Genomic DNA, 16,909 nt, shown 5'->3' with positions numbered 1-16,909 from the left:
ATATTTTTATAACCCTCGGTAGAATAATTTATCGTGATATATTCTCAGAAATCGTGAAACGAGATTAAAATAAAATGAGTTTCAACAAAAATCTGAAAATTTAAAGTTGCACTCTGGTGATTCCGGCCTGCCAGGCAGCCTTTGATCCTATAAGGGGTTTAAATACCTTTCTAAGAAATTGTACTTATTTTGCCTTAAACGGAACCAGCAATTCTTCCTAAAATGTATATACCTGCCGCACCGGGATAGACGATTACCGGACATGGTCATAAAAACATCCTGAGCCCATATTGAAAAATAATAATTTATGACAGGTTGCCGACAACAGACCTTCAGCAAAGAATAATCATTTCCCCCCTTCTTTTGAAATATTAATTTTAATGCTGGAGATAATTATTAGATATACTCAAACACAATTTGGACACTGTAGTATGGGAATAAAAACAAAAAAAAATCTTTTTGAGCGTACGTAATAAATATTGCACAATTTGCGACACATCAAACAGCGAAGCGATGGCCTATTTGCAGGAAAAAAGAAAATATTTTTCAGTCTTGAATAACTATGCTAAGTAAAAAGTTTATCTAGATACTTTTAAAAGTATTTGCCCCAACACTGCATATTATTAATGTGTCAAAGCGTTCAAAATTGTCAAAAAAGCGGAAATATAGCTCAGAACTAATAAATTTCGACAAAAAGACGATTTCCAGCTAGCATTTTACTTCTCCAGCGTAAGCTAAGTATTGGAAGCATAAGGAGCAGTAGGGTCAATCCGATGAATGCGTACTTTTACGTATTCTCGATGTTTCATGACCCCTAAGTAAGGAAAAGTACTTCCATCTGTCTGTTATCTGTCGTCTATGTCGATTTTTCTTAAACAGATGATCTTCGAAACCAAACTTTGTCTAATCATCCCCACCAAAAATTTGATGACATCATCTCAAAATTTTGCTTAGTACATGTCATATAAATTTTATTAAATAACGTAATCCTACACTTGTGGTTTATGAATTTGTCTTGTTTTTGTTTGTCATTATTATAATTTTTACTATTCAGTATACGAAGTTTTTTAAATACATAGGTTGTGGCTCAGTGACAAGCACATTAGCTTTACATCGGGAAGGAATTATCATAAAATGAAACAAATTCGCAAAATCAAATAGTATCAATTTCAAAAAAAGTTGAATAAACAATTAATGAGCGAAGAAAATTCTGTCCAAATAACTTTCAAACAGTTTTTTGTTTCTGTAAGGATCCCTTAATACGTCCTATCTTTTACTGTACTGAGTATCTAAAATACCAGGAATGATGAACAGGAATCCATACTAGGTCCGGTGTGTTTTAATCTCTTTATAAATGATATGGATATATATAAAATATTATAAGTAAAATTACAACTTATTGTTATATTGAAGTCAATTATAAAAAGTTTTTACAGGAATCCGATTTCTAGTGCAGTAGCTTTTTTACATCAGATCGTCAACGGAATTATTAATTCTGCGTCATTACTGAAGCGTATTAAACTGAATATGCCGTAAATTAGTTTAAGAATGTTTGAAATATTTCATTATGAACTTGCTCGTACCACTCTCCAATTAATTTATTTAAAATATACAATGAAGTCAGTAAGGAACGTGGTAAATATTAATAATTTTATAAACTTTCATTCGGTGTAATGAACACTATTCTTGTTATATTCAAAGTTTTCTAAATTCGTTGTAATTCTTACGTTTATTGAAAGAAGAGGCTCCAAGATAACTGAAAAAGTAGTATTTAATAAAATATTTCACTTTCAAGCAAATATACCTAATCCGGAAAATGTCTTTGTACAAATATAACCGAGATGATTTTGGCGTCGAATTCAAAAAACAGGATAATATCAGTTGTTACATGAATTTTTGAATTCTAATATGTATTATTATTATTGTTATTATCTCTGGTACAGTCAAAGGAAAATATTCATTACAATTCTTGTTTACAAAATTTTATTAAACCCATATTGAATTTGAAGACATCCAAGTACTGCTGTCTACACATGTCTGACACGAACTTTCAAGCAGTCATCGTTCTTCATGCAAATATAAGTACATCCACTAATGGATTGCATTAGTTTCTAAGTTTAACCCATGCAGTAAATTGCATCAAACCGAAAAACCAATCAAACGATTCGATAACTAGTCTTGCAGTAGTTTAATTTGATTTGTCAAAAACCTCTATTTACTTTGGCCTACAATTATATGGTTTCTGAATTGCCGAGAATTTAAACGACCTGCATTTGCAATCATTCGGGTAGTAACGTTTTTAAATTAGACATTCAGACGAACTGAAAGTTTCAAATTGGTTTCATGTGCACAACGTACTCGTAATGATGTGTTTATTATTTACGACAAGTTTATCAATAAAATTCAAGCACCAGCCACAGAAAGCATACGCATTTCATCTTCGCAATCGGCAGTTCGCTAACAAAAGTCATGTCTTATGCAGAGCAAGCACGTGAAAGTAGATCATTAAATTCTAACAAAAAGAGTTTTAGTGCTCCTATTGCATAAACAGCAGGCAACAAAAGGATGCTTCTTCCAGCATTTGAACGTAAACTAGCAACTTCTGTAAATGTAAACAATCAACATTTGAGCTTATTTTGATCATGAAAGTATTTTAACGTTTGTGCCTCGATGACAAAGTTAAAAACGGCTTGTTGATTTTCAGTTTCCGATATTGCAATTGACAGATTATTAACACCGACAAAAAAAGAGGGTTGTTTTAACTTTGCAGCTTTTATTTGTCTGTGTGTCTGATAAAGCCATTTCGATGTGTTTTTTTTGCTGTCTGAAATCTGTTTTAATCCGGATGGTTTTTAGTTATATTTGCGATTTCAGACACTTTAAGCATTCATTGTTTTGGGCCAGTTATCAAAAGTCTGTCAATTATGTTAATTAATTTTGATTTAATTCAAAAAGGTCGCAAAATCTTTTTGTTTTGCAGTAAAGTAACAATATACATAGAATAAATACATAAATAGATACCCATAATTTACCTAATTCAAAATAACATATCAATAATGCATTTCTAACCAGAAATGTTCTAATTCTTTTTTGAAAACGCCTTTCCTCAAGGTTTTTATAATAACAGGAAGAGCGTTATAAAATTTATCAGCGAAATAGTCTGAACCTCTTGATTTATTAATACGCGTAAATTCAGGGCGAAAGAGGTAACAAGATTTTGTCATGTACACATAATTGTCTGTTTTATATTCTGAAATATGAGAATGCATATAAGTTAGAATATGGTTTACATGAAAATTCTAACACAAAGTTGAGTCTAACCCAATACTTGGCAGCTTATCACTATTTTTTTCGCACGCTCTTGTCCTAAGAGAGCAAATCAGATTTTGGCTTTTATCTTTATTGATCACTAAATTGTTACTTAATGACCATCTAGCAAAATATTGATGAGAAACATTGTCGTTATTAATTAACTTTGCAATATCATCTCTTGTACTAGTAATTGTATCCTCATCTGCAAAGATAGTTATTTCGTCACTTGGTCCGGCTTGTGGCAAGTCATCAATATATTTTTGGAACAGTATGGGTCCCAATACCGCTCCTTGTAGGACACCTTTCTTAATATACGTTAACTCTGACTTGCAACCGTCAATATAAACAAACTGACATCTACAACAAAAGTAGGATTCAAGTACAATTACGAAATTGTGATCAACACAAGGCCATTTTAACTTTGAGCATAATATATCGTCATCAACAAGGTCAAAAGCTTTGGAAAGGTCCAAAGAAGTAACAGTTTCATGTTTCTGGATTCCAATGTTGCTAATATAATGTCACAAATTGTCTTAATAGCAAGAGTTGTTGAAAGGTTATTGCTAATACTGAATTGGGGAGGATGAGCTAATTGATTATTAGTTTCAAAATAGTGGACTAACTGATTTTGCATGCCGAAATAGAAGCTTCTCACAAGAAATATTTTGAACAATATCATTAATAAATAGAATAAATAACAGTGGTCCCAAATTTGAACCCTGTGGCACGTCAGATGTAGGAGTGAACACTTTGGAAAAAAAATTTTGATATCTTACGACTTGATTCCTTTCAGTGATATATGATAAAGACAATCGGAGTAATAAATCTGAAAAGCCAAACCCTCGAAATTTGTTTAACAAAATAAATTAAAATCAGTATTGATCCAAAGCTTTTCGAAAATCTGTAAAAACTGTACCCACTTGGCTTTTTTTGTCCATCGCCTCGGAATTATATTGTGTGAAACACGCCAGATTTGTTATTATAGATCTTTTTGCACGAAGACATGTTGATCTTGCGATATAAAACCTTTCACTGAAGAGTAAATCTGCTTGTACTTACATGATCGATTCAAAGATTTTTACGAAATTACACAAAATAATATTTGTAATACTTCTATAGAGTAGGATAAAAACTCCACAATAAGTGTTACGACAAAAACTTGTAACAATCTCATATTGTTCCAATTTTAATGATTGAACCTCAGTAGAATTCAGGCAATTTGCATTTAAACATATTATTTCAAGGGGTTCTGAACATTTCAAAAATGCCTCGTATCTTATTTCTAAGGCACTGAATATTTATGTTGTAAATATTAATAATTGGCCGAGTTAAATCCCTCCCTGACGATGACCTATGAATATTAATTGCTTTATGTTGCTTGAACAACTTGGGGACTTATCTGAAAACCCCTACTATTCTTAAAAATAAAGTTAAACCTTCTTACGACTATTCCTTTTGACAAAAAGATCGCGCCGTTCTTTCAATTCAAATTTAATTCCAATGCAAAATGATTAATTCTAACTCTTACAAGAAAGCGTCACGACGGAGATATTGGTATCTTCATCTTGATGAGGACTTTCAATATAATTTTGGATATCATTACAGATGACAGACTTCCTGATGTTGCATAGGTAAATCCAAGTTTTTTTTGTTTTTAAAAATGCTGAAAAGTTGGCAGTATCATTAATTTTTGCAGTTCTGGTTATAATTTCAACCTTTCATTTTTTCGGTTTTTGCGAAATATGGTAGCAAATTCTTCTTAATTTTTATTTTTATTTATTATATAGACGTCAACTGGAGTTAGAATTTCACAGTTTGTAGTTCATCGTACTGTGGTGACCGAATTTGAATTAAAATTTCACATTGAAAAAAATAAATAGTTCTGCTTGGAATTTTAGTGAGACGGTTGGTAGAAGATGGCGGCTTGGTAGGGAGGTGAGAGGCTTTACTTTTGGTTTGTTGTTGTGAGTGGAAACCACGTGGTGAGTTAGTTAGGATAACAAGTTTAGTTAGTTTGGTAGTTAATAAAAGGGAAAAAGCCTTTTTTTCACGAAAATTAAACGTAACGACGACGACACCACAGTTCCCCCAACACGCGTAGCTAATTTTTACGGCTTTCGAGGCAGAAATAGGTCAATTTTCGACCGACGCTAACATGTGTTGTAAATTTGTTTTATTGTTTGTAAATTCACAGTTCATGTTAAGATTTTAATCGTTAACTAGTTACAATTACTAACACAATTTAACAGTCAGGAATTTGTTTAGATCAAGTATTTGCTAGGAGATTTCATTAAATTCACTTAGTCAGGGCTCATTCGTTGTTTATCTAATTATGGATGAGGTTTCTGGATGCTTATACCTAAGTGTTTCATTATAACACTTCTTAATTCTCCACACAAAATTGCTAATAATTCATTTACCGTAGTAAAATCAATCTAACGTTGAGGTTAAATAACACAGAAACACGTGGCAGAAGTGGAGGGCGCGGTTCCTAGTCGAGCTGGCGGGATTTATGGCGCCATCTGCACAAAAGGCGCAGATTTGAATAGAATTATGGGCCTGCTCGTACGGCATGTTCGTAATGGAGAGATGCTGTGCAGCAATGCTTCCAATAGATAGAATCACCGTCGTGAGTAGGAGAGCAGCCACAACCAGGAGCCCCAAACCCCGCTCGTGCTACAACGCCCCTTATGGGTAATTCTGCTGTGCTCTAGAATGAAATAGTTCGATCTCCACACTCTCATAGCGCTCTGGTGCCGCTGCCGCTGCACAGTTTTTTATTAAAATTTTGTTCGTGTGTTGACTACCATTATTTTAAATTTGCCGCCACACGTCCGTAATAACTTGTGTATATTTGCATCCAAATTTTGCTTTGTTTTATTAAATTTGTGATATTCAAATATTTGTATTGATTCAGAACGTTTAACCTCTAGTTGAACGAGTTCGCATGTGGTAGTTGCATCATGGAGCACCACCACATTTTGCTACGCCAGTAACTGAATGGTTAAATAACCATTTTCCTAACCAGTGGGTCGGTAGAAACGGCCCAGAAGTTTTGTCTCCGCGTTGACCCGATCTCAATCCGTGTGATTTTTGTCTGTAGGGTTGGATGAAACAGTTAGTTTATGGAAATCAACAGTGTCCAGAAACTATCGAAGAGCTTCAACAACGAGTGGAAGTGGCAGCGGCTACATTTCGTGGAACTCCCTGAGTTCTTACTTCCCGAGCGTAAGCAGCAGTCCGTCGGCCGACTCTCTACTTTTACGTTTTCTCGATCTTTCATGACTCCTAGAAGACGAAGAAATAGGTCTCCCATTTCCGTCTGTCTGTCCGTCTGTCCGTCCGTCTGTCTGTCCGTCTGTCCGTCCGTCTGTCCGTCTGTCCGTCTGTCCGTCTGTCCGTCTGTCCGTCTGTCCGTCTGTCCGTCTGTCCGTCTGTCCGTCTGTCCGTCTGTCTGCCGTCCCGGATTTTTATGAGACAGATAATCTCCGAAAGTACTGGACCGATTGTTGTGAAATTTTGTACTTATATTAGGAATATCATGTAGATGGTAAAACGCTAATCAAAATTTGTCTAATCATCCCCACCACTAATGCGATGACGTCACTTCAAACTTGTACACAGTAAATGGGTCTTAAATTGTATAAAATAACATAGTCCTACACATGTAGTTTACGATCCCGAATTGAGTTTTTACCCGAAACGTCCAGATTTTTGGAAAAAAATCAAAATTATAAAGCAACATTTTGCAATTTAATTTTGAATCTGCTAACCCGAATGTATTGAAATGTTGCAGATGTTTTAAAGCTCTAAAGAGCATCCTAAATCTTTAGTCAAAATATATTTGGTTATCCCCTCCAAAATCTTGATGACGTCAGCTCAAAAGTTTGCCGAATAAATCCTATCTAAAATGTGCAAAATATGATGCGTCTGTACTTGTGATATATCACTCCATTCATATTTTTTGGATTTGCATATACAGGCTGACTCAAAAAAATTAATGAATGCGCAAAATTTATTTTATTGATTTACTCAGGAATTACAAAACCGAATGCTTTAAAATCTTAAAGATATTTTAAAATTATCATAAGCATGGTAAATTTTTTATCAAAATGTATTTGGTCGTCCCCCCTAAAAAGTTTATGACGTCACCACAAAATTTTGCTGAATAAATCCTATCTAAAATGTGAAAAATATAATGAGTCTGTACTTGTGATTTATCATTCCATTCATATTTTTTCGATTTGCATATACAGAGTGACTGAAAAAAATTAATGAATGCGTCAATTTATTTTATTGATTTAATCAGGAATTTCAGAACCGAATGCTGTGAAATCTTGGAGATGTTTTAAAGTTATTATAAGCATGGTAAATTTTTTATCAAAATGTATTTGCTCATCCCCCCTAAAAAATTGATGACGTCACCCCAAAATTTTGCTGAATAAATTCTATCTAAAATGTACAAAATATGATGAGTCTGTACTTGTGATTTATCATTCCATTCATATTTTTGAATTTGCATATACAGGGTGACTCAAAAAAATTAATGAATACGTGAATTTATTTTACCGATTTAATCAGGAATTACAAAACCGAATGCTTTGAAATCTTGGAGATATTTTAAAGTTATTATAAGCATGGTAAACTTTTGTTCAAAATGTATTTGTTCATCCCTCCTAAAAAATTGATGACGTCACCCTTAAATTTTGCTGAAAAAATCCTATCTAAAATGCAAAAAATATGATGAGTTTGTACTTGTGATTTATCATTCCATTCGTTTTTTTAGATTTTCTTAAGAGGTGGCTCAAAAAAATTAATGAAGTCAATTTATTTTATTGATTAAATTAAAGGCAACACTTATTATTAGTATTACATTGGACCAACCCAATTTGGTAGACACAAAATTTTTTAAAGTAAAAACTCGGTTGAAACATAAAGGTAGTACGCTTATTTACATCGACTTTAACATTACAGACGTGCATTTGTTTTATGCGCTGACTAGGTTCCGCGAATGTGGAATAGACATGTTTATAATCAACCAATTGTGAATTCCACCGTCAAGAATTAAAATAAAACCCAATGTTTTATATAATAAGCGGAAGTCGAAGCAATAAAACCGATGGTCGTTTTGTTTACAGTTTCTCTGTTTGATTCTCACGTATGCTGTTACGCTTGTCATCTTAAATTAAGAATGCTTATACATACACGATTTTCAGTTCACTCTCATATTACACGCCGGCGCCGTATACGTGAGTAAATTGTTTCGTTATTTTATTGATTATAACAAATCAATATTCAAAACGACCCAATTCATTTTCCCGAAAATTTGGGAATACAGTAATTTTATTCTTAGTATTACACTACATCTATCCCAACTGATTTACGTGTCCTTGCAAAAATGTTGATGACGTCATCGCAATTTTTTTTAAATTCCCACTACAAAAATGTAATGAGAAAAAAACACAATAGGCATGCAGTCGTCAAGTTTCCGACAGCGAGGGAAGTACTGTCTAAACTCTTTAGACCAATTTTTTTACGTATCCGTGCAAACATATTGCGACGAGCTGAACCCTATATTGATACTCAAGGATAACATTTTCAACATTCATCTATGAAAGGTAGTAGCATTCTTAGTTACTCTTATGTTTGTTCTAATCAACAATGTGGAATAGTTATGGCTTGCACCCAACATCCGTCAAAAAAGTCGATCAGCACGACACATTACCAAAAATCGGTCCTTCTCAGGACCACCAATTATTCCATATATTTCAAAATCACCCTGTATGTATGTAACGTATTTAACGTATTTGCTGCGAAAACTTTACAACATGTTGAGAACCTTTAATTCTCCAATTTACAAAATAAACAACAACTTATCAATCATAATAAAAATTAAATTAACTTTTCGAAAAGTTTTTCGTCAAAGTCACTACAGTTAAGGAAACTTTTTCCTCCTCTTAATGTGTTCCAAGTGCTAATATTTTGCAACAAGTAGCTAATTACCCAACTCTCAACACCGAATTCCAAACGAAACTGTAAACGTCAAACCCCTGTTTACAAAAAACACAAATAAACAGTTTTAAAGCTCTCAGCTTTCAGCGAGTTAATCATTTGCCTAACCTCTGAACCAGCCTGATACCATTAAACCCGCCTTCCCTCCCCGAAGCACTCCAGGACTCATTATCCTTCCAGAGCGAATCAAAAATTTCGGAAGACTCTTGTCGTGTGGCGCACCAGCGCACATCTTCGTCGCGACGCCAGTTTTATCATCACAGTACGTCGCGTAAGCGTCCCGAAGACGGCCGCTCCGCCGCCACCGACGACCGCCACCGCTTCCAAAAGTTTCCGAACTCTTGCCAAAAATTAGTCTGAGCGCCAAGGTAGGTGTCAATGTTTCAGTGTCGACATTTTTAAATCTTGTCGCGTCGAACTGGAAAACAAATCGTGTTCTTTCCGTCCGATAAATAAATGGTCCATGTGACGGCTGAAATTGCACTAGGAATAAATTGTTTTCAAAACAAGAGGATCGTTTTCGAGATTAAAGCAGATGCGTTGTGTAACCGCATAGCTGGAAAAGTGAAAATTTCACAAGCGTGTGCCGAAAAATTAGTTGGTTTTGACTGCGCGGTAATGGGGAGCAGTTGTGGAAGGAAAATGAGCAGATGTACGATTTTATCGGGGTAATTGACCAAATTTAAGACAGTAAACGAGTTAGCGATGAATCTGGTCGTGACTGTAATTAAAAGGAAGTTTCTTCGAAGTTGACGGATGGAGAGATTTAATTTATGTTTCCGCCTGCCTGTGTTTTTTTTTTAATTTAAATATAAAATAATTTTATTTTAATGAAAAAAACTTTAGAGATAATAACCACCACGTGTTTTTTGTTGGCTTTTCTGTCGCCTTTTTATTGCTTTTGCTCAAGGTAACGTTCTGTTAAAGTAATTTGTCTGCCGGATTATGCTAATTTTCAAATTGGAAATTGGATTAAATAAAATTTCGTACTTTTACACGAAAATTTAATTAAGTTGTTGCGTATTTATGTAATCATTTTAAAATCTCCTAACTGTGTTTGGCTTTAGCGTCTTACCAACATGAACGTACTAATAAGAGAGAGAAAACCTCAAGATGTGGGTAAATTTCCTGAAAATCACATCTTACTTACAAACTAACAATGTTAAATGTTTACTATCAAAGTCAACAACCCTAACCAAATACTGTTTGTTACGTTACATAATAACGCTTTTCCTAGTAAAATTATTTGTCATTAAAAACAAACAAAGAAAACCGAGAGTATTTACCCGATTGCTCTTTTACGACAATTTCAAGTCGTCTGTTGACGTCTTCATCGTAAATAAATTTATTTTTAAAGCACTCACATATCAATAAATTCCTATATTTTAGAAGATTTAAGCCTCCTAAACTTAAACAAGTAAGCAAAACTGACCTCCAATATTTCTGTACCGAGACCGATAATGTAGACTCTATTAAAGTTTGTATTTTCAGGACTAAACTTAGACGAATCTGTTATATTAGCACATCGTGCTGGTCATAATTAGTAACATGCAACGTTCTGCTTGTATACGTTTATGACCAGAATTAATGATTATGATTAACTGTTGGTCCATTAGGAAAATATTTCTATAAATAGGAAAATAAGGGCCTAATAATTTTTACACTGCATTTGTTTTAGCAGTTGTATCTGGGAGTAGCTGCGTGATTTATTGTCGAGTGCAAATACAAGATTAAAGTTTTAGTTCAGAAAAACACAGCAAAACCGGAATAAGTTTCCGACAATGGATGGCTTCTCCGCAGTCAGTCTCGTTAGAATAAAACGAATGTTAATACATGTTAAAATTACACAGAGAGAACAAAAAAAAATAGAAACGGAGAAGTCACGACGGGAAATGGGAAGAGAATAATAGATAAAAGTTTACAAACATTGCAATAAATTCAAATCTGTACTAAAGCTACTGCCCACTCTTTTGTTTTGGAATATTGAAGAACACAAACAAGACAATTCTGCAATCAATATATTTTCTTTTAAGCTTATTAAAAATTCGCGATGTTAAAAAACACGAGTTTAGGATTATAGCGGATAAAAAAGTTCCACTATCTGAGAGATTTTAACTTATCTCTAACACTAACATGCGCCACCGCTGCTATATTCTAAGCTTTCAATTTCTCGGTGTATATACGTAGATGGTATAGGTACTATAAAAGAATATACAACAGCTTTTTCGTATAAAATTTGCAACTGGTGAGTTGACTTGTTATTGTTATTAAAATTTTCAAGAAATATGGTTTAATTAGGAGGACGTAGAAACTGTAAATGTTTTGTGTTGATCCAGAATGCCGGATATTTCTAATAATAAAGCAAGCAAAATTTAGATTTTTTTACGGTCGATGTGTGGTTGATACGAGAGAGAATTGTCAGTAATTATGCCTGAACTTTTAATTTGTTTATTTAATTCTGCGGGGTTTATTTTGGTCGCGAATTTAGAACGAACGGTCATTTTTATAGCGCGATAATAATCCAGTTTTTTCAACATTTTAAGATCAATAAGTTACTGTTACATGACATTATTATTTTTCTATTCATTATCAACCCCCGGTTGGTTTTTACTAGCGCAATATGCGGGGTTTGACTGTAAATTGAATTTGGACATTTGTGGAAATAATTCGGAAGGATGGTTTACGCTGTAGAAAAAATAACCGAGGTCCTTTGATATATAATTTGATAGAAAAGCGCTTGAACCCATATTTGTGAAGTGAGGACCAATCGAAGCGTACTTTTTATCTCGTGATTCTAGAATTTTCGGAACTTTTGCAAAAGAGTTTTTTTGATTGACTTAAAAAAATTCAACTACTTTTTAAAATTTTTATATATTAAAAGTAGTATTTCACTGGAGACGTCCATTTTAAAAAAGGTACTTTCACACTAGTGCGAGAAATTTTTATTTTTCACACTAGTGTTACTTTTCGGGCGCAAACAGATTAAATGAACGACTAAAAACATCTTTGTTAAAAAAGTTTCTGCGTACCTATTAATAACTTAAATTAATGTCTTGTCTCCGAATTTTTTGCTTTATTTCACTGTCTCGATTATTTTTATTTCATTATCTGTCTGTGAGCAGTCACTTTTATAACACGGTGAATTACATTTTTTTTTTCTCAAACTAACTCCGAAGTAGCACACTGCGGTTCCATTCTTAGCTATTTTCCTATAATTAAGTATTCAAAAATTTTCATATTGCTTTTTTACGCTTATATTTTTCTTTTAAAGAATCAGCGTTCGTTATGTGTAAAATTAACTAAAATTCATTAACATATTGTAAATATTTCTTTACTTCGAAGTTTACCTAGCTTGTTTTTAATTTACCTACTATTTTACAGCGTTTAGAAAAAGGCTTGATTAGAATACTAAAGGTATGTGAAAAAACGTACGTCTAAATAACAATAATATGGTAGTTATTAGTAAATTTCTGCTAATCCAATAAATATTTCAGTAGTTTCATTTGACTGCTCTAATACGTAATTGAACTGTTGTTTTTTCTAATGTTCCATATAAATACGTAAAATATAATAAATGTAATAAATTTCTGAGTGTCAATTTTCATATATGAATCTACGTTATATTTATATTGATTACTTTTCTTATGAATGTAGTTATAATTTATTAACATTATAAGACAACGACAACGTGTCCGTTCAGTCCCTGTAAAAAACTAAATTTTGTTAAGTAAAAATCCCATTTAAAACATACAGGGTCTAAGGCAATATAGCGAGAATTTCCCTAGCCCCTAAAGTACAATCCCACAAATTTCTTTTCTTACAAAACATAAAATTTGACATGAAATAAAGATATGTATGTAGTGCTCAAGTAAAAATTAAGAAGCATGAAATGCCTGTGTTTCAAGTGAGTTTTTACATTACAAAATTTTCAGATCACGCATCATCAATATTTTGGAAAGGGATAAACAACTATATTTTTATTAACGATTTATCGATCCTACGATAACCTTAAAACTTTAGCAAGATTTCAGCGCATTCGAATGTGCATATTTGAAAATTAAATTATAAACGTTTTTAGATAATTTTGAATTTTATCAAATTTTACAACAATCGGTCGGGTAGTTTCAGAGATTATCTGCAATAAAAATCGACAAACAGACAAACATCTTATCCTCTGGAGGTCATAAAACGTTAAGAAAAAAAAATAGTCATTCACCTGATGAATACTGTTATATACAATACTTCCTTAGCTCAAGCTCGGGATGCCAAAAATATAGTACGTAGTAAACCAAAACTTATTATTTACCGTTATATGTTTCAAGCAACCACTAACAGACTTCATTAAAATTTTTGTATAATTTAGCTACTAATTGCAAGACTATAACTAAGACTAGAAGGTTTCCCTAGCAAAATTTTGAAACCACGTCATCAGATTTTGATTGGGGAGGATAAGACAAATCTTGTTTGGTGCTGTACACCTAAAATTTTACAACTATCAATTTAATATTTTCGAAAATTGTATTATCTGATTAATAAACTCTTAACAGACGATAGACACAAAGAAATGATAGACCCACTTTTTCATATTCTAGAAGCTATGAAACGTCGAAAAAACACGAACTAATAATAAGAAATATAAATAATAATAAATAAATAGATCTATTACAATATTGCCCTAGTTTACGCTACCTATTTAGGATAAAGTTCTTCTCAAATAACGTCATCAGATTGTTGATATGTATAAATAAGGCAAAATGGCACAAGGATCTGGACAATAAGATGAAGGCAATCTGTCGGATTCTAATTGAATAAAAAAGTAGAGAACGCTTAAATTTATTGATAGTAACTCAAATTTATAATAATACTAAGAAAATAACTAAACTTCGTTCACTTTGCAATAGCCCTGTCAAATTTACTGCAATCCCTAACAAATGATGACTGCGCGTCATTTGTTAGGGATTTTTTATCTTCATGTTTATATGACTGAAAACATTTGGAACGTTATCAGTGACATAATACTTGACATTGTGCTAAATCAACCTTTTTTGGTTGCATACATAGGGGAGAAAAAGAGAAGTCACAGTCACACTGCCAAAAAATGTAAAATAACCTTGAAATCGTTAATGGAACGTGAAGCAGGCAGTTTCCTTAATTTTTTATCTCTTGATCATTCTGATCTGATTGTGTCCTATTGTAAACTGTGAAAAAATAACGTTGTGCAAAATAGGCATGTGACATTAGTTCTAAAATCTATCAGAAAATCGTCCCTGAAGTAGATAATATTGAGGGTTGGTTAATCAAATCAGTTGCAACTTTTAACGGTGCAGCTACACTCTTAAATAAATGAGTGTTTTGAGCAATGAATTTTCCTTGACATCTTAAAACACTCTAAATATATGTCGCTGTCTAAACATAAAATAAAGTACAATAAATCGGATTACAGGGCAGTCCGTGGTCTAATATCTTGAGAACGGATAGAGATATAGAAATTCTTTAAACGTCATTGTTTTTAGCTTGAAGGAAGCAGCGTAATTGTGTACATTTTAAATGATATAGAACATTTAGATATTTATTTAATTTACAGTCATAAAAAAATTCTTTGTCATTTTTTTTTAAGTTTTGGTAAAATTGTTCATCCCGTATTCACCACTGTTTTCAGTTTACCAAGCTCTATACATTATGTGGAAAACGTTTTTTTTTTTTTTTATTTTAATCTGAAAACAGTGGTGAAAACTGCGTTACGAAATTTCCAATAGAGATATTGATTTTTAAATATACGTGATGAAAAATTTCACCAAAATGCTAAAAAGAAGAGGATGACAAAAAGTTAAAAAAAACGCTCTTACGTTACATAGCGAAAGGTGTGATGGCATTAGTTCCAAAAACAAGCAAAATTTAGTTCTAGTTTTTTAACATAATATCTTCTAAAAAGTAAACGAACCTTAAAAACAAGAACAGTGTCCTTATTTTTCAATCGATTTTAGTTGACATGATCTTCACGATCAGTTTAAAATGCATCTAAAGTGTCGGAAATTATCAGTAAAAAATACGTTCCGCAGGCGGAGTAAAACGGAAAACCTTCGCATATTCTATTAGATGGGAAATGTCAAGAGAATTGAAACTAAAATACCTTATTACAACACTTCTCTAACTTGTCGCTCACGAAGTAGTTGTCCTATTTCTTTATAAGTTATTAATTTATCCTTCCAATATTCCATGTCTGATCTACATGAAAACTTTTCTAGTATTTATGTGGTGTTGTAATGCGAACCAAACGCATTATAAATACCATTATCAATACAATCAATTATAAATGAATGAAAATAGCTTGTTCACTGCCATTAATCAAAATCAATAATGAAAATAATAATAAAAAAAAAACTAGAATGTGTAATAACCGAAAATTCCACTAATTGGAAAACACTTTTTTATTTCTGATTAAAACCATTTCCCGTAAATAATCGCCGCTATTTTTAATCACGTTGTGTTTCATATTTTAGCCCCTACAAACTTTAATTCATCAACTCCCTTTTAACGTGCTATTTGCGGCACGACGTAGTTTTAATTGTCCGAAAACGTGACACTCAGTGCAATTTTTGAAGTCTCCAGAGGGCGTCGACACGCGATTGTTTCCACTTTTTGTTTTCCTCTCCTCTCTTTAATATAAACCACGTTCATGGAGCAAATTTACAATTCCATGTGCTCAAGGGTCATGACCGAACTATCAACGGCAAATTTGCCGTAAAGTACACAAAGAGTCGCTCCTTTAATAGAAAATTGTATGTCTGTGATACTATGATGTTGGAAGCGTTCTCTTTCCCCATTGGTTGCTTTTTAATAAGGGGGAGAGTTTATTGACAGAAAAGTGACAAAGAGTGAACTAGAGTCTACAAATATGTATTTGAAGAATGTCGTCCGTCGGGCAACTTCCGGTCAGAGACTCAGAAGTTTGTTTATGAAGTAGCGGCGAGTATAGTGGACAAGTGAACATTCAATTGGTTCTAATCAACGCTTATAATAGCTATAGAGCAACTGTGATTGTGGCTACAATGGGACTCTTCAAAGGTTTCTATTTTCAATTAAACTTTAATGGATCGTTAAACACGTCTACAACGTTACATTGCAGGATAGCATAAACAATGTTACAATAAAACATGTTCTTCTTACTCCATTTCCTATTGGTTGTGATAATTGTGTTTTAAATTAACATTCATAACAAAGATAAATATTTATTTTTATAATAATAGAACTAATACTAATAACTTTGAATGGGAAAATTCACTTTTTATGATAAAAATATACAAGGATTCTCCTTGTGTTTGTCTACGTCCATCCAAGTGTTAATCTATTTTTCAACAAATTATATAGAGAGCGGATTTATAAGCACAAGAAATTAAGAATAAGCGCTTAAATAAGCACAACATTTTCAATAAAAAAGTTTTATTTTAAGCAAAAAAGCATTAAATAAGCATAACACTTTCATTAAAAAAGTTTTATTTTAAGCAAAAAAGCATTAAAAACATAATCATATTACAAATCAAAGAACACTTCTTAGAACTTTAGATAAAGTATTATTACAATAATC

General features: G+C 32.7%; 1 protein-coding gene across 1 annotated transcript in view; it reads left to right on the top strand.

The window, feature by feature from the left end:
* The first annotated feature begins 9,612 nt into the window (after positions 1-9,612).
* The window catches only part of LOC135127968 (vasoactive intestinal polypeptide receptor 2-like), a 100,500-nt gene continuing 93,203 nt past the window's right edge, over positions 9,613-16,909 (top strand). Inside the window, exon 1 of the mRNA XM_064054683.1 lies at positions 9,613-9,692. The gene's annotated coding sequence lies outside the window, so the exon portion shown is untranslated. The remainder of the gene's footprint in view (positions 9,693-16,909) is intronic.

Source organism: Zophobas morio, unplaced genomic scaffold (assembly GCF_036711695.1).
Source record: "Zophobas morio isolate AGI-343-1 ecotype UQ-CSIRO unplaced genomic scaffold, CSIRO_AGI_Zmor_V1 ptg000012l, whole genome shotgun sequence".
Classification (NCBI taxonomy): Eukaryota; Metazoa; Arthropoda; class Insecta; order Coleoptera; family Tenebrionidae; genus Zophobas; species Zophobas morio.
This window is presented reverse-complemented; position numbering and strand designations above follow the sequence as displayed.